Here is a 19,440-nt window from a genome sequence, read left to right on the forward strand (position 1 = left end):
CATTTTTGGATTGGGTCTTTGAATTTGGGGAGGCTGATATTTTTTAATTCTTTATATGTTCTAGATAGAAGCCCTTTGTCTGAGGGACAGTCAGCTAAAATTTTTTCCAAGTTTGTGGGTTTTCTTTTTGCTCTGCTGATGATTTATAAGATGGATTTAGATCAGAAAATAATCTCATTTCTGTACCTAAGATTTCTAATAAAAGACTAGCTGAAAAATTTATTTCCAGTGCATGCACACATACAGAATGAAACATTTTGCCAATAAAATCCACCTCCTTTTTCTCAAGGCTTGTAACTTCAATATGCAGAGGGGAATTTGTAAAGGCATGCAAGAAAAAGATGTGCTTCAATTTTTTATTTTATCAAAATATCTCAAGGGAAACAGATTGAAAATGCATCCATGTCTACTAACCAGCAGATGGTGCTTTTAGTAATAAAGTTATGAGTTGACTTGAATGTCCCTTGTGTAAAGTTTTTGTTTTGTTAATAAAACTAACGAAAAATGAGACAAGATGGTATTTTGCCATGACATGAAGCAAAAATCTTTATTTTTGACTATTATTAACATGTGTTCTTAAAGAGCTCAGCAGTTTTTCCAGTATCACTCTCAGAGAGCTGTGAAACATTGAGAGAGATAAAATATGAAAAAAAAATTGAAGTTCATTTAGGGTAGCACAATAATTTATTTAAATGTTATAAGGTTGTACGTTCATGCACAGAGAGTAATTTGTTTGAGCATAACTCCTATTACAGATAAATTCACACTTTAATATTTTAGTTCATGAAGGTTTGATAACATATTATTTGCATATATTTTTAAATATGCAAAATTAAGTAGTTAAAATAACTTATATAATTAAAATTACAATTATGGTATGATTCCTATACCTTATGGCAATGATATCGGGTTTTCTCTACACATATTTTATTTGCTCTCTTTTTGTGACCCTTTCCCAATTTTGTATCAGCTTCTTTGAACCATGCTCTTCCGGTTGACTATTTCAAATTTTTTTTTAATGAAACAATTGATTTGTTGTAAGTAAGCAATTAACACTAGGCAGTAATTTAATAATTATAATTTCAAGCATGTTGTCCAGAGGGCTCAGAGAGGAGAATCATATTAATTTGATTCTTGTGTAAGCAGTGTGCAGATCCCCATTGAGGTCATGAAATACTGAGAAGCCATAGTATCCAAGAAAAGTTCCTTTTTCCTTCCCAGACCAATGTCTATGAATTTAATTTTCCCTGTAGCAAATTAATGGTGTTGGTACAATAGCATGCTTGTAGCAGGCCTTGCATTACTATCTCAAACATGGGAAACTACAATTAATTTCATTATCATTGTTTGTACCTTTCAGTCCCTTGTAAGAAATGCCATTGATCTTGTTCAGTGATTAGCTTGTCCTTCATTTTATACTTGGCAGCTAAGAAATTTGACAGATCTGAGACTAATAAAGAAAGGGTGGAGCAGTAGAGTACATAATGCTTGGAAGAGCTCAGAAAATAAAGTTGGAACAGCAGAGGGTGGATAGAATGCTTGATACACTATAGCACAGGGAGAGGATCATATCATTACCTTTTCCTTCACGTACTTCACTGAAAGTTAATGAAAAAGGATATTGCCTTCTAAGTAGGCAATGTTCATAAAAAATCATACAAATATATAAGCTTTGGTTTGTAATATATATATGACTTTTCACTCTTGGTAGCAAAAACTATATCTTCAGCGGGTAACAAACATTGATTTCAGGGTAACCACTATCAGCATTTTACTGTTACTTCATAATATATTTGTGTTAATTTTTAAGGCCATTTTTAAATGTTCTGAAACTACTGAACTTGTATTGCTTAAGTCATATTTATGGGCATTTCTAATCTGTCCACCAGAAAATATGACATAGTTACACTCCAAAAATTGCAAATTACCTTCCTCCCTGTGATACAAGACATGGAGACGAAGAACAAGTTGAACACATTCAGAAATTCTCCTGACTTTTGAACCGCTCAGTGTCTTAGTCTGCTCACCAAGAACCACTTCAGTTTGAAGGGGTGGAGTTACAAACTGTTAAATGAAATTAATAAGCAGGCAAATTTTCACTAAATTTAAATTTCCAGGACTTAGGCCTGCCCCATAGCAATACAGGTGAGTTCCAAAGCCCATTGTTATAATTAACTCTAGCCCTGGAGTCACTGTTGAAACTATTTTCTCTGCCTACAAAACATAAACTGTGTCCTGGAATTCTTGGCTACCTCAACTGAAAGAAAACAAATTGAATCCCATGTTCACCAAAGGAATCAGCTCTTTAGATTTGTTGGGGGAGATTTCCAAAAGAAAAAGTGATAGTATAATTTTAAATATTAATCACATTTTGAATTACCTTTCTTATTATTCTGTGTATGTCTCTTAAGGTTTGAAGAAGTATTTTGAAAGCAGGTCTTTATTTCTCCTACCACTAAACATATCACCTCTCTCAAATGTAATACTAGATCTTCATTATATATGTATACATATAGTTCCCAGATTTCCCATATGCCAGTAAAAAAATCATCATTCATGTTAGGTTACCAATATCTTTAAATGCAGATGTTTTCTGATAAATTGAACCATATACATCCCAGGAGTTTTTCTCTTCTCCCCAAGACCCTGTATTAGAACAGCTATTTCTCTTTTAATGTTGCACCATTCTGATTGTTTTATTCTGCTTACTTCTCTGTTAGTCTCATTTTTGTTAAATAGAAAAGCTCTAAGTCTTCATATCTACAGGTTGGTATTTGAAGTGGAGTTAATGTTCAAAAACATGACTTGTTTTCGTTAAGGATGATTGTGGATCAGTCGCCATAAGCATAACTATGAATTTTTCAGTATGGGCACTTTCTTAGTTCACTTGCTTAGCAATCTAAGAATATAACCTACTATCAAAGGCAAGTATATTTGGAATAACATTTTGTAAATTTATCATGGTATGTACTGGGAATGGCTGATTATCACTTCTGCATTGTTCTTACCAAAAACCTATTACTTCAGTCTACTCAGGAGAAATATAAGATAAAGACAAATTAAGGGATTGCACAAAATAACTGACTATTATTCATAAAAACATTCAAAGTTATGGCAGAAAAATATCTTTAAGGAATTTCCCAAACAGGAGAAACCTAAGGAAATGTGACAGTAAAATCCAATATAAGATGCTGGGTAGGATTCTGGGGCTGAAATTCCACTGTTGTCCAAACTGGAAAAGATCAAATAATACTGTAAATAATACTGTAAATTAGTGAAAACTAGTTTGTGAATACAATTCTCTGGTTTCTGTCACTGTTTTATGGAGTCTGTAAACCGTTAACATTAGCTTTAGGTGGATAAAAGTAAAGCAATTCTAATATTTATGACTTTTCTATAAGTCTAACATCATTTCAAAATAAGATATTTAAAATAGTAGATAAATACTTATATTATCCATAACATTCAAAATTCTAAAGGGGTCCACTAGATATCCCTGAGTTTTCATGTGTGCATTTTCCCAAATTTTTAGCTTAGTATAGCATTGAGTGATTGTATTTGTGCAAAAATAGGTACAGGTATTGTCATCTTTTAAGTAATTACCTATAATAAAATTGTAATTATCACTTTTGTACCAAAAAACCAGCATAAATACTATACACATGACTCAGTACTGCTTCTTCCTTTACCCAAATTAGATAAACTATCCTATTTCAAGCCACAATGTTATTAAGTAAGGAGATTATTAGCTTTGGATTCTTTCTCTTAAAAATGGTAGTTCTATTTTCCAGGTGTCATTTTCATTTCCAGCCAGAAGATAATGTGACCGGCAGCAAGTTTCACAGAAGTTTTGGAACTCACTTTGCTCTCTATGACTTTAAATCCATAACTATTTAGTTTGAACTTCCTGAATTTCTTCCTGGAAACATAGCTAACAACTTAAAATTATATCATGTATGCCAACTGGTTTACCATCTATACATGTTTGAAATAAAAATAAGAATCAGTATTCAAAGGAAAATATTGGTTTAGAGACAAAACGGTAGTAGAAGAGTTTTATACTTTCTGAACTAATAAAGTCCTCCTATGAGTCTTTGTTAACATCAGCAGCAACCTTGTTGAATCAATGCTATTTTGACTGTATTTAGACTTCTGGTCCTCTATGTTAATCTATAGTCAATGAACTAGTGATAGCTAGTAATAGCATTTTTTTCCTTTCAGGGGAGAAATGATCCAATAAATTACAAGGATTTATTATGAGTCAAACAGGTTGTATTCCAGGCTCCCTGCAGCCCGGATCTTAGGACTGTGCTGACCAAATTGAATGTACTTTTCCTGTTTTGAAGGCACAACGTCAATTAGCATAATATATCTTAGAAATACCACTTGACACCTATGTGAAGAAAATGCACAGGGAAAACATGTGTATTTAGCCTGTAATATTGTTTTAAAGCCATAAAACAAATTCCTATTAGAAAAGTAATGACCTAAAAGAAAATCTTGTTTTTTTTTTAACTATAGAATAATTATCAAAAATAGTTACCTGATCATTTTCATATTTTGTGAAATAACAGAACACTGTGAAGATTATATTACATTTAATGTATTCTAATGTATTTTAGAAATTTTATCTAGCTTTCTTGATGTACAATATATGGATGACAATATATGAAGTCTTACTTTTTATTCATTTCACATTTTATCATAACTTTCTTAATGCATAAAAGTTGTAAAATGTGATTCTAAATGCTTATTGAGTACATGTCCTTATATAGTTGCACAATGATGTGTTTAATATATATCTACTTTCTTAGGTCAATTCTAATTCTTCATAATTAAATATAAGCTGTGAAGAACCTCAGAGGCTAATTTTAATGAAGCCTGGACCCTTTCTTAGTCTTGATTGTAGAATTTCTAGGAAGGCACAATTTTATATTTGTGGACAGATTAACCTTTCTAAATACAACAATTTATGTTCCTTTTCCTGGTAGGAGAGTGTCTACTTCTGCAAACACTTGCCAACTCTGTAGGCATATTTTTAAACATCTGTGACATTGTGATGGTTGTAAATTACCACTTCACTGTTGTTGGAACTCACCTTTTTAAAAAAAAATACAGTAGGCATGGAACATTTACTTCGTGTGTTTGTAGATTTTTTTGTAACTGTTTATTCAATCCTTTAGGTTGTTTTTACATTTAAAGTTTTAAGCAATTTCTATGCATTATTCTGTAAGGTGTTTTATCTAGATCATTTCTTTTGATATGTACCACCACTGTACCGAGTAGGTAAATTCTAAAAATCCTCATATACAAATTGGAGATTGAGACTCACACATGTAAATTGCCCAAATTATTTAGCAGACAGTAAAAATCCAGAATCCCCATATCTTAGTTAAATCAAACAGTCACACTAGACAAGATGAGTATACAGAAGTTGATTCATTCCTACAAAATAACCAGCAAGGAAAGTGTGGAGTGATTTTAAGAGCTGAGGTTGAGGGTTATAGGTATTTCCTGTTGGGGTGATAGGCCATTTCTAATTAACCTTGCTCAAGGAAATGTAAATGACAAGACAGGAGATAGTTTTACAGTTTAGAGGGACACTCCAGCCAAAGTTAAGCTCCTAACCTTCCATAGAAACCAACAGAAAGAGCCCTGGCTCCCCTGAAGGTTACATTTCAAAGGGAAAATTTGTAGATCCTTGGGAAAGACAGCCTTGAGTTGTAAACCTGGCAAGAGGCTTTTAAAATTATTTACATCTCAAAGGGCAGAGATAAGATTTACAATTACATTGCTCTCATAAAAAGACTTGCTTAAAGTAAAGGGAGGTTAGAGACCTCCAGTCAAGAATAAGCCTGTCTAAAGTTCAGCCAAGCTGAGGGACGGATTAAGGGCTTCCTGGTCATTCGCACTGATCTTTGATATTCAGAGAAAATAACTGTTAGTCATAATTACTGAAAATAATTGTAAAAAATATATTTTACTTTCTAATTTAGTAAATTTTATGCTACAAGCCATCTAGTGTGTAGTTATAAGAATATTGATGAAATATTGGGTGGAAAACACCTTCTTTTATGATTTTTATATGTGTTATACAAATGTTTTACTTTTGCAATGAATAGTGCATTTTAAATACCACACCTTAGACAGAACACTTCTTCAATATCACTCTAAATTTCTACTTTACATAGACATTTTTGCGGGGAGATACTGGGTACCAAACACTTTACATCCTGTGTGCTTTGTCACTGAGCTACAAACCCAGATTCCTGCATTTTTAGATCTTAAATTGAGGTTCAAAGTACAGAATTAAAGCTATGCCTACTGATCTAAACTTACCTGAAAATATCAACAAAATAAAATTCATTTACATAATTGTGTTGATACCTTCTTTATACTCACTATAAAATTCAACAGCAGAATTTTTTCAGTGATTAAAACAATCAAAATCCAAAAGAAGTTGAAATACAACATAAATAAACAGGTCTGTTCTACATCATTAGGAAGATTTAAGTGACACCTAATTAACACTGAGAAATTATATATTTGTGTAGCGCTAATATACTATTGGGAAATAGATGGGAGGAAGAGATATTAAAGACAGGAATGTGTGTGCAGTAAACTGAAGACAAATAGCTTTTAAAAGCACCACGTGATGTCGTAGTTTGATTCCCAAGGTGGGCTATGAAGTGCCCACGGACATTATGGGAACTCACTGTCGTTCCAACACAGTACTGAAGAATGACAAAAAGGAAAGGGAGCTCTCCTCTAGTCACTTGAGCAATAATACAGAGAAAGCCCTCCACGTATTGCCTCATATCCATTTAGAATGGCTGGGGAAATGGTTTAATGATACTTCTTCTGTCTACTCAATATTCTATTATTCTCTCTTCCAACTTCTAATACAATTTCTTTTTCCAACAAAGTCAAGATTCTCAGTGTTCCTGTGTTTGGGCTTTTTGTTTGTTTGCTTTTAATCTGTACCTGACCTATGCCTTGAGTTTAGAGCCAATTTGTCTTCTCTGTCTAAGTATTTCTACACTATCGTTTCTTTTCTCCTGTGGCATTAAAATGGAGGCCCATTGTGGAATTTCAAATGATCACTACATCTGTCATCATTTAACTCAGCAATGCAGATAGGCTTTATATATGCCATCTGCTGGCCCAAGCACTTTCCACTGTTAACCCATTTAAATATGAAAATACAGTAAGACTGCGGTTTGCTACCACAATTTGTTCCAGAAACATGCTTGTAATCCAAAGCACTTGTATATGAATGGGAATTTTCCCACAAGAAAGAATAGAAACTCAGATGATTTGTTCTACAACCTAAATATATTCATATAGAATTATTACTATACTAAAATTTAGTATAAAATAATAAAGTAAATTCAAAATATAAAGAAAAATAAACAAATGAACTTGCACTTATCTTTGTAAAACCTTCATGGTTGCACTTGGAAAGCCTTCCTCTGAGAGACAGGAGACAGGAGGGTTATTGTGTAGAATGACTTTCACTGTAGCTAATGCAATCACTGCTATCTATTGGCTCAACAGAAACTTTTTGGTTTTTGCAAATTTCCTCATTTGGGTGGTGCTTTTCTACAGAATATTGCACTACATCCCACATTTTATGCATCTCCATAATCTCATTTGAAGTGAGAGATTTCTCCACCTTTTTTTCTCCTCCTCCTCTTTAAAAGAGATCTCCCGTGTAACCTCTTGCTGTAGATGGGAGAGCACCTACAATTCCACAGGAAGAAGGAGAGGAGAACCACTAGCTCAGTTCTGATCATGTGAAGTCTGGCAGCAAATACTACTCATATTTCAAGACAACGTTTTTTTTTGGGTTTTTTGTTTGTTTGTTTGTTTGTATTTGCTTTTGTCTTCCTGAGACAGGGTCTTACTATGCATTTCAGGTTGGTCTTGAACTCACTTTGTAGCCCAGGCTGGTCTCAGACTTGCAATGATCCTCCTGCCCCAGCTTCCCTAGTGCTGGGATTACAGGCATGCACCACAACACCCAGCAAGACAACACTTATTTTGTTAAATTAAAATTTACTAGAAATCTTTGTTCATCTTGTGAAACACTCTCAGAATGAATTACTCTGTAATATTTTCTTGAGAGAGACAGGCAGCAGTGTAACATCACACAGAAATAAGGAACAAATTGAGACTTGAAACTTTGCAGTTTCCCAAAAGCAATAAACAAATTACCATTTTACATGTTTTCTGACTCTTCCATATCAACATTCACCCATTTAAGTGCCCTAAGTAATTTTCTGAGCCTTAGATTTCACTCATAAAACCACCAGAAATAGAAGTCTTAATAAATGCAAAAATGTTCTATGAGAAAAAGCATAATAAAAGTCCCGCACTTTAAAAATTCATCACATTTCTGCCTTGCACTTTAATTTGTTAATCTATGGAAATATTTTAAATGCACCCAGACATTTTGGCACATACCTGTAAGCCCAAAGCATTCTGGGAAGCTGAAGCTGGAGGTTCACAATTTCAAACTCAACCTAGACAATTTAGCAACTTAGACAGATATTGTTGATATAGGAGAAATGCAACTCCCAACCTCCTAGATGTCAGATATGTTGAATTCCTGTCCTCTGAAACTGAAGAATGAATTCCAAGAACAGAGGTGAAGAGTAGGAAAGATTTATTGCGAGGTAGCTCCTGAGGGACAGGGGGTTGCCTCGGAGGCCCTTTGTCAGGGGTACTTTACACAGCAAAGTCATAGTGTGGGTAAAACATGGGTCAAACTATAATCAACCCATAAGATTACAAGCATAGTTGCTTGCTTAATATCGATCCAATAGGGAAGAAAGTCACGTGGCAGGGGCACATGCAAAGAACCGAGGTATTTTGAGGAAGGGCTGGGTCCAGATGCTCTGGTCACCCACTTGGGTGACTGATGTCTATTTGAATTTTATTGGACCAGGTGACACCAGTCACAGTAAAATCTCAAGTTATTGTTTATCCCTCAGGATGACAAGTAGGCAGGGTCAACGCATCTTTATCTTGAGCCTTGCCTTTCCATGGATACGCCTCCAGACACAATTTCGGTGTGTTCTTTTCTTTTGCACTGACTCTCTCATGGGTCCATATGACTGTCTATTAATGACCGTCTGATTGTCTATTAATTTCTGTCTAACTTGGCTGCATGTAATACTGCCTCAAAGTAGAAGAAAATAAAAATATAAAAGGGCTGGGGATGAAGCTAAGCATAAAGCCTAGCTTTAATCGCCAGTACAAATTAAAAAAAAAAAATTAAACCGAGTATTTGAACTCAATAGGCCCAATTGACATTTTAAAAGTTTGTACCCTCAAATAATTTGATGATAGTCTGCAGTCCCATTTGAAAACCTCTACCTGTGTTTGAAATCTAAAGTTGCTGTCTATAATGAAAATAAAAACACAGCCCTAGTTTAACCATTTAAATTAGGTAAAATCATAGGCTAAACCTAAAATAGATGATTTTATTTATGTATGTATGTGTATATATATATAGAAATATATATGTATGCAATATCATATATATGCATAAAATATAATATATATATTTATTCACAGTATTGCCATGATGTTATTCTTAATTCTGTGATGCTCACTATTATTAAAAAACAATGAATGATGGTGCTCTGCTAAGGTATTGACATCCTGGTTGCAGCTGTCTGATTTTCTTTCCTGTAGTAGCTCCTGAACTCTGCGACCGAGAAAAGCTTTCGCTCCCACATCCACATGAGTTTTGTGACAGATGTTCTGTGTTCGATTGAAGAAGCACAGATGAAAATAACGGTCTCTCCATACTTGTGACACCACCGTTGAAAGTGAACAGTTGTCCCCCTTCCAGACAAATGCTATCAAACTCATGGAACCTTGAAATAATCTGCAGCCTGCCCTGTGCAAAAAAAAGAGGCTCATGCAATCCTTGAGTCTGGCAAGCCCCACTCTGCTGAAACACAACTGGGACCCATTTTCCTTTTCTGAAAATGCAGCTGTCACAACCAAAGATTGTACAAACAATGGTAAAAACTGCTCCAGTGATTTTGATCATTTTCCATTTTAAAGTAGTTTGGTAATATGAGCTATATACCTTCTTTATAAATAAATTTGTAAAACAAAAAATGATAAAATGAAATCATTAGTAATCATAGAATTTGAGGTAGACCATGTTAATGTGAAGGTCTTTTTCCTTCTAAACAGCCACACACACACACACACACTCACATACAAATGTGCATAAACATTTTAAATCACAAACTTGAGCTTAGCATATAAAGTTTTGTAGCTTTCCTTTTCAGTTAATATTAGGTAGTGAAAAGACTTCTGTTTCAAATACACCTCTTTGTTACTTAGGAAAGAAGATTTTTTTAAAAAAAGTGCAGGACAATTACAAATTTGAAATATCATGTCTCAAGGCTGCAGCTTGGCCACTGGATCATAAAAGTAGCCATGCACAATAGTTAAATAAATAAGTGTGACTATGCTCCAATAAAACTTTATTCATAAAGTCAAAAAGTGTGCCAGAATGGCCCGTTGACCACAACTCAGCCTAAACTACGCTGTCATTTTAATAGTTGTGTACATTTTGATGCTATGGATACAACATAGTTTATTTAAGTCATTGCTCCAATGAGCTATTCACTGTAAATTCTGTCTGTTGTTATTTAAAAAATTCTTACCTGCCAAGAATTCCACTATATGTATTGTGTTCAATACAGTAGCCAGTATCTGTGGAGGCTAGCTATCCTACCCACTAACAGCTCTTTCTGCCTTGCTGAACTTTCAGGTCCTTCTCTCCTAGAATAAAGCCCTCAGGGAGTTTGGGATTACCTTCATCATTTGTCTCAAGCACACACTATTTTATCTGACAGATTAACTCCAAGGCATCCTTTGATCATACTGCCGTTTCACTGTGGCCATATCTGTACCTCATGTTGCATTCTGCAACATATTCAAGAGTTGACTCATATCTTTCAGAAGGTAGACAAAGCTGTGTCTCACACTGTCACATTCCTAAATTTTTAATATAAGAAGAAGAATTTCTCACTCTGCTTTCCAGAAAGACATGCTCATTTGACTATTTCAGTCCTTTACTCCTTATTGCTAGTCTATTATTTTAACATGAATGTTTGAACTATGCTTGTATTTCATATGGTGAGCACATAATTATCATAAAAATGTTAATTGCTTTCTTATCTAAGTTGTAGTATTCTTTTTAAAAATGACTTAATGATTAGAAACTTTTGGATTCAATTGGCTTTCTTTATTCTTACATGTATTTGTTTTGTTATGTGTATTATTCATCTCAGGAGTTTGTGGATATGAAAACTAAATTTTCAGGGGCTGGGGATTTAGCTCAATGGCACAGTGCCTGCCTGGCAAGTGCGAGGTTGTGAGTTTGATTCCTGGTACCAGAAAAAAAAAATTGGAAAAAAAAAGACAGATAGATGATAGAGATATAGATAATAGATGGATAGATGATAGATAGGTGATAGAGCTTTCTCATTAGGATCCTACAGGCTCTGCACTTTAATAATTTATAATTATCCTACCCTTAAGATTTAGTGTTTTAAAGCAAGCATGATGGTGCTTGCCTATAATCCCAGCACTTGGAAGGCTGAGGCAGGAGGATTACTGCAAATTCAAGACCAGCCTGGGCTACAAAAGTCAGCTCAAGGTCAGCCTGAACTGCATAGCAAGACCTTGTCTCAAAAAAAAAAAAAAAAGAAAATTAAATTTTCATTTTTTATTTAGGCATAATATTTTTGTTACTAGGTTTTTCTCCCTCTTTGGTCTTGGTTTGTGCATTGAATAGAGATCTTGGATTTGCTTAACTGATCCTCACTAACCTCATGCCCCAATAACACAAATATGATAAGAATACTACGAAAACATAGTATGGCCTAAAACGAACAGAGTTGTCTTCTATTAAACCTTGTCAAAGTCAGTGTCTGGTGAGAGACATCAGGACATGGAATTAATAGAAGAAAGGTGGTGAAGTGTTGCGGCCTTTTCCCCTTCACTTACATCCATAGACTAAAAAAAATTATCTTGAGATGACAGAGCAACAGAGGCTTAGGTTAATTAGGATAATAAAGATAAAAAGAAATAACTCTCTCTAAAAATCAAGAGATAATGAAAACATGAACTAAATTCTTCAAATTCAGATATGAATGCAATTCCCTTTTTTGATATTATTCAAAGCTTAAAATTGCAAAGTTGAAGTTTTAGTCTACTATTTACAATTATAGCAATATCCAAGATTGTAATGAAAATAGAGTTAGTAGTTATCTGAGGACTGAAAATTAAAAATTTTTGTTTTTTGTTTTTTTCTAGTACCAGGAACTGAACTCAGGACCTTGCACTTGCCAGGCAGGCACTGTGCCACTGAGCTAAATTCCCAGCTCCGCAAATTAAAAATTTAAAGGACAGATACAACTGTCTTTATAATTTCATTTTGTACTACTCTTTACCATTTGGATCTTCTATCATGAATTTGAATTGCATTTTATCCTAATAATAAATGAATCATTCCAGTTCACATCAAATAGTTCATTAATATTGCTCATTGTTTATAGACCTTTCTTTTGCTGAAACAAATGCAATGCCAAGGACACATACATCTATGTATGTGCAATATCAGTGATGTGCACAGGTGTGCATTATAATGTTGAAGTATTAAATTGTAGAAACAAGAACAAATCATAAATATATCACATACAGAATAAAAGCTGTTTGTTGTTTGCTGATGAATGCATGAACTCCTCACACCTGGACTCACTGATGGATAAATACAATAAGAGGAAGCAAAGCTGAGAAGCACAACAGTAACAAGTAATTCATATTTCAGAGAAAATTACAGATCGGTATCTGATCCATTTATGATTTAGTCAATCAGAGTTTAGTACCCAAAGCAGACTATACTAATCAGAATACAGCCAGTGCATTCATCAGCTTTCGCATTGCTGGGACACAACACTCAACCCCTACAATGTAAAGGAGGTGAAGGATACTGTCGCTCATGGTTTCAAGGGATTCAACTCATATTCAGCCGGCAGTAAAGCAGAACCAGCATGACAGAAGGGCAGGGCACAGTGAAGCTGCATAGTTAAACAGGACAGCAATGCCAGAGTGCTGACAGAGAAGCCAGGGATCATAGGTAATGCCCAAATTTCCATATATACAGAGACTCCAACGTACGGGAGACTCCTTAACTAATCAAGTTGACACCATTGCGCTTAACCATCACAGTTACATTTTTAGAAAATCATATGAAATGTCAGATATTATTTAATTTTACTTATTAATTGATTAAGAACATCAAGGATTTCATCTCATCAATCAAAATTCATTATTTGGATTTACCTACTTTAGTTTTATACTTCATCACTTTATAATCTAATTGAGAAAAATAAGGAAAAAAAACAAATTTATTTCTTGAAAATAGGATCAGTGCTGAATATTGTACCCTTCTCCAAATATATATATTTTTTCTCACATTCTGACTTGGAAAAGTACCAGTATCACAGAAAATTGCATCAACTTTATCACTAATTGGTTTCAGGTTAGCTGCTTTGGGGAGGGAGATGAGGAGAGGAATATTAAGGATTTATCAACTGCAAAAGCTGAAAAGCTATATGAATACTAGTCGTGTACATTTGCATAACATTTTGGGATGTGTTAGATCTCATTGCCTCAGGCGTGACTTAATGGAAACTATCAAATTTTAGGTTTTCGCCATGCAGGGCCAATCAGCAATATCCAAAAGCCACGGTAAATTGCAGTCAAGCTATTGCAAGGTTAGTTTCTTCCTGACATTAGCCACTGTCCCTGTAGCCTGTCAGATTGCGTTATGCATATGGTTGCAGAACCTGTCAGATGCTGCAAGATGCAAAAAGGTCCCAAATTTCATTTCTGTTGCTCATGCATCTCAAAAGTGACATGTATTATCATGTTTATAAAAATTACAGCTTTTACTTGAAATTATCCTTAAAAGAGTTCATCCTCTCTTAGGGAATGATATAAGTTATTGAGAGCATTTAAAAATTTAAGCTAATCATATGTATCTAATACATTACAGTGCAGGCATACGATGAGTAATGTGCATCATTATGGATGCAGGTGTGGACACATATGAATAAGGCTTAGTTAAATTTAATTTAGTACAATAAGGATGTCAAAACATTATGATCCAACAAACATTAAAAATATGTGCATATATTGTTTTGACTTATGTACATATTTTAGAAATCTATGTAATCAGTTATGAGTTTATTAAAGTATTTTTAGACTTATAAGATATATAGGCTTTTATTATTATGATAGCACAGAATACATGATTCTAGTTATACTTTTTAAGTACATCACTTTGCAAATATTTCAGAAAACTCAACTTCTAAGACTTTTTTAACTCTAAATTTAAAGTATCATATAAGTCATCCTGCCAACTTTCAGTAGCATAACAAAGCAATGATTTTAAGAGCTCAGCAGTAACACATGGATATGCAATGAAAATTTTAAAACATGCATTGACTCTCGGACTATGCTTGTTGAATATTAAACACCTGAAATTGCTGGCGCCTAAAAGACTTCATTCAGCACAATGTACATAAACTTTAGAACTATTTTAAGGCACCAGTTTTAATAAATGAAGAGCAAGGTTAAGAAGGAAGTTTACTAGGAAATATTTTGTCATATAATTGATTATGTTAGATACTATCTATAGTGAAATGCTGTCTCTGAAATATAGCAAGTTAGAAAAATAGTTGTGAGATTAGTATCTAAAATATTTTGAAAATTTTAATTAAACACAAGCATTCCTTTTAACACATTCTTAAGAATCTCAAAACTGCTTACAATTCATTTTTATATAGTATACAGGATTTGTATTTATACCAGGCAAGAGAAGGAATTTGAAAATATATGTATAAGTCAGTACAGAAAGTTAGATAATTGATGTTACTTTGTTGTTGGACTGACCAGTTTGGGGCTTGGAAAAGAATGATTAAATAATAGTCTCATATCAAGTTTTATATTTATTCCTTCAACTGTTGTTGTATAGTCCAGCATCTTCAGTAATTGATGTATTCAGAATATTTTCACCCTTTCATATACGTAGATGACATGACATTCTGTGACAAACAAATCCACCATGCATGAGGGGGAGGATTGGCTCACTGAGGCTGCATAATTGACATTATGATATAAAGGGACCTTGATGGCATTCCTTAAAAAAGAAAAAAAAAACACATTATGGTGTTTTAAGAAGCTTTGGAGGAAGCAAAGCACTTGTTTTAAACTTGGCCTCACAGTGAACTAACTGATCTTGGAAAAGATTGCAAATCATTCCAAACCTAAGTTTACGTACATGTGAAATAGACTTTAACACCAATTCCACATGCCGATTTTATGGAGATAATGAAAGCGTGTAAAATAAGCCTGATCCTTGATGACATACCAATTGTTCACTCCATGGTAGTTATTGTACTAATAGTTGTTAGTCATTGTGGCATTATATATGAAGTCTGGTAGCCATTGTATTACAGAAAAGGAACAAGAATCTTTTTCTCTGTCCTGATATTTACTTCCTGGAGCTTACAAGTATTTTTTTTTGGGGGGGTACATCATTTGATTATTTTTTCCTATCTATTTACAATAATTTCATAGATACAAGTGATTTCAGTAAGCAGCTTGTCTGAGACACCTCTTGCCCCTAAAGTCTATACTTCTCCTTCTGGAAATTGGCATTCAGCTCTCCTGAATTCTCCAGTCTCTCCTTCAACAAACTTGAACCCAGGTCCTTGTGCATGCTACGCACACACTCTACCACCAAAATATAGCCCTACCCTCTTGTTACCTCCACTAATCCTCCCTGCCCGTGCAGGGCAGAGTACTATGTTAGGGCAGATTGCACTATCCTGACATTATCATCACACAATATAGCCCTGGCCCCTCCTTGTCTAATACTGCTCTGGTAGCAATTTCCGGGAACACTTTCCACCTCTCAGGAAGTGGGTGGTGTATGTGTGTAGATATTTCACTCAAAAGCACTGCAGAATTCACATTAGTAGATTGAATACTCTGCCTTCTATTGTCTACAGAAACCCCCCCTGGTGTTGACAGACCTTCGATGGGATATCATAAATCAGAGGAAGTATGTACAAATACTTGGTGAAGATACTTGAATTTCCCATAAAGGAAGATTGTGTGCTTCACTTCCTTTATTTAATGTACACTTGCTTTATTTAATCTTTGTTCACCTGCTTTATTTATTTACATGACAATGTTGATAGGTTCCTGTGATGTTTTTGTTTTAATATCTACTGCCTCAGAGAAACTTGTGAGTCCCACAATTAATCTTTTTCAGGTCGATTTGCAAAAAAAAATTATCTGAACTTTAAGATTCAGCGATTAAAAATAAATGTAATATATAGGTAATATAACAAAGCTGCTTATGTTTTACATGAAAATTAGATTTACTTATCATTTCTAAAAATAAATGTTAAAAAAAGAGTTAAAAATGGTGCCGTGCTGAACCAAGTCTGAATAGTACTGAGTCTCAATTTCTTATTTTTGTATTAGGTGTATATTTTATTATCTTAAATGTGGAACTCATTTTGGAATATCTTTGATGGAAATTTTACTACTCGTATATAAGTTTGCAGCGCTGACTAGAAAAGTATGTCTTTATTTCTTTCTATTCCTCTATCGCTTCTCTGATGCATGGAAAATGATCTCATTTCTGCTTAGCTCTCTCTTTCTACCTAGATGACATAGAAACTAAGAAACTATGTCTAAAATAGTTTTTAAATGATTTTGCCTTTTCTCATTTCTGGTGAGTCTTCCATGACTTTCCTATTTTGCAGTGTTGCTAGGCAATATCTTAACTTTTCTTTATTTCTTTCTATCCCTTAACTTTTCCATGTACAGGGAGATTTTGAGAGGAGCTCACATACACATAGTATGTGTAATATATGCTGTGTTAAAGTCTCTCTGCTTCCCAAGAATAACCAGGTTTATTGTGAAGAGAATAGGATATTACTCATTTAAAGACCTATTAGAAAAAATTCTACCCAATAATTCAGACATGGGGAGAAATATAATTACATGAGTGGATTGCCAGCTGCCTCCCGCATTCCTCTTATGTCTCATGTGGCAGAATAAAAGTGACTGCAATTATAGTTTAAATCTCAGAGGGATATTAATTTGATAGTTTTAGCAATAGCTTTCTTATTTTTTATCAAGTTGTGTTAATAAAAAGAATGGCTCTGGTAATTTGGGTAATATTACATTTTGTTAGTAGTAATTACTACTTATTATATTCTCTGTGACTTAATGACATAAAAAATACCTTCCTAGGACATTCTCCATTCCAGGGCAAAACATCATAAAATCTCATTCTTATTTATGAAGAGTATAAATATAGAATATATATATTTTCTGATAATATATATTAAGAAAAATACATAACATATTATTAATTAATAATATATTAAAATATATAAAGAATATATAAAGAATAAAGAATATATACATTTTCTGATAATATTTTATGTCAATTGTGTCTACTTAATATTAGCAATTTAATTCATTATGATGTTATATTTTTCCAATTTAGTTACTTGATTATATAAACTCAGAATCTGAAATTCATAACATTTAATGCTTATGAAATATGGAAGTATAAAATTACTCATTTTCTTATGAACCTGCTTAATCACACACTTTTGAACAAAAAAGCAATCTTAAATATTTCATGAAGCATCTATTTTGAAGTATATTGAAAACACATAAAGGATATTTTTCTATGATACGTTTATATTTTTGTTGCTAACCCAAGAAAAGCTGAAAAGTTCACACAACTATAAAAGAAATGTCTTACATCTTTATTATTCTGTTTTAAATGGGAAACAAAAAAATGAAAATACCTATTTGGAGTAAAATCTGTTTTTCTTTTACTGCAACTATAATGTTACTATGATTTTCATCTTCCTTTAACTTCATGTATATGATGTAATCTTTAATTATGAAAGAAAAAAGCACAGAACAATATATAATACAAATTGCAATCCTAATCAAATGCATTAAGATAATGGATAAGAAGAAAATTAGCATATCTATGCATATTAAATATATGCCTCAGATCCTTTTCTAATAAGATATACTTAATCAATTTGTGATAACATGAGTGCATATACATCTGATTTACATCAGCTGTATCTATCATTTATTGAGGGTTTCCTATGTGTTACACATTCTTTCAAAAGTGTGCACACTTGTTATAATCTGTTCTTCTTTACAACCTTATGAACTATTTATAATAAATTATATTATAAATGAGAGTTCACTCACCCATTAAGTAATTCTTACAAAATTACACGTATAGTCTGAAGAACTCGGTCAATGGTAATTTGTAATACTATAAATTCTCTTAACTTTTTAATTATTTTATTTTCATCTTTTAGGAGTCTGAACAAAGTTTAAAATATTTCTGTTTTCAACGTTAGTGGCACAAAAAATTAGTTAAAAACTTCTAGCTTTGGTAACAGTTCTGATTAAAGAAAATGACCTGTGAATAATCATTTTTGAAAATTAGACATAACATAATATGATATTTTCTAGAAAACATCATTTTCATGTACTCTATTTGAATATATGGTATTCAAATAAATTTCTAAAACTCATTATGTTCTTACATCTTGTCTTAGCCTCAGTGATAATGCATTATGTTTCTGTGTATCTGTCAACATGTTTTAATGAAAAGTTGAACAATATTTCTTTCGATAAGTTTCATTAAATAAACTCCTTTAGATTTCTTGCCTGCATTTCCTAGTCTCATCATCATGGATGATGCAGTGGTTTTACTTACACAAGCTTCAATTTTTTTTCTCTACTCTTGAAAGAAATATTTTTCCACCCCACAGAAGGGAATCAACCTTTCAATTCTTAGAGCAGAGAGTCAATTGCCAATAGTCAATTATTTATCCCAGAAATCTATAAATTATTTTCAGGTTGAATTAATTTTCCTTCACCATTCATAATTTAGTAATAAAAATGTAAATAAAACAAATTATGGAAGATCAGTTGGTTTAAATGTGTGGATTGTACATTTTAATTAGATGAATTACAGAAAATGAGAATTACATCTCAATAAACTGTTTTTTAAGTGACTGATGGTGATAGCTACACATCTATCTCATGACAAGAAGGGAGAACCATTACGTGTTTCTTTACCTTCTTACCAGTCAGTCCACATTGTTGCACATGATCGTGTCTAGTATCAGTAAAAAAAAACTCTTAATGATTTTATTTTATATGTTAACAATATTGGAATCTTTCCACTGTTTCATTAAAATTAGAAAAGCTTTATTCAATTTTTGACTACTTATCTACAGTGTTATGTATAATATTCTATAGGAACAAGTA

The 19,440-nt window shown here is 33.2% G+C and overlaps 1 protein-coding gene and 1 long non-coding RNA gene across 2 annotated transcripts in view; one reads left to right on the forward strand and one right to left on the reverse strand.

The window, feature by feature from the left end:
• LOC102014688 overlaps positions 1-2,008 on the reverse strand; it is a 7,562-nt gene extending 5,554 nt beyond the window's left edge. Inside the window, exon 1 of the long non-coding RNA XR_261048.1 lies at positions 1,929-2,008. This is a non-coding gene — a long non-coding RNA (uncharacterized LOC102014688). The remainder of the gene's footprint in view (positions 1-1,928) is intronic.
• The window catches only part of Lrrtm4 (leucine rich repeat transmembrane neuronal 4), a 670,466-nt gene that overhangs the window by 202,285 nt on the left and 448,741 nt on the right, over positions 1-19,440 (forward strand). The gene's annotated exons all lie outside the window — the stretch shown is intronic.

The sequence above is a fragment of the Chinchilla lanigera genome, unplaced genomic scaffold, assembly GCF_000276665.1.
Source record: "Chinchilla lanigera isolate Chin_1 unplaced genomic scaffold, ChiLan1.0 scaffold00023, whole genome shotgun sequence".
Taxonomy (NCBI): Eukaryota; Metazoa; Chordata; class Mammalia; order Rodentia; family Chinchillidae; genus Chinchilla; species Chinchilla lanigera.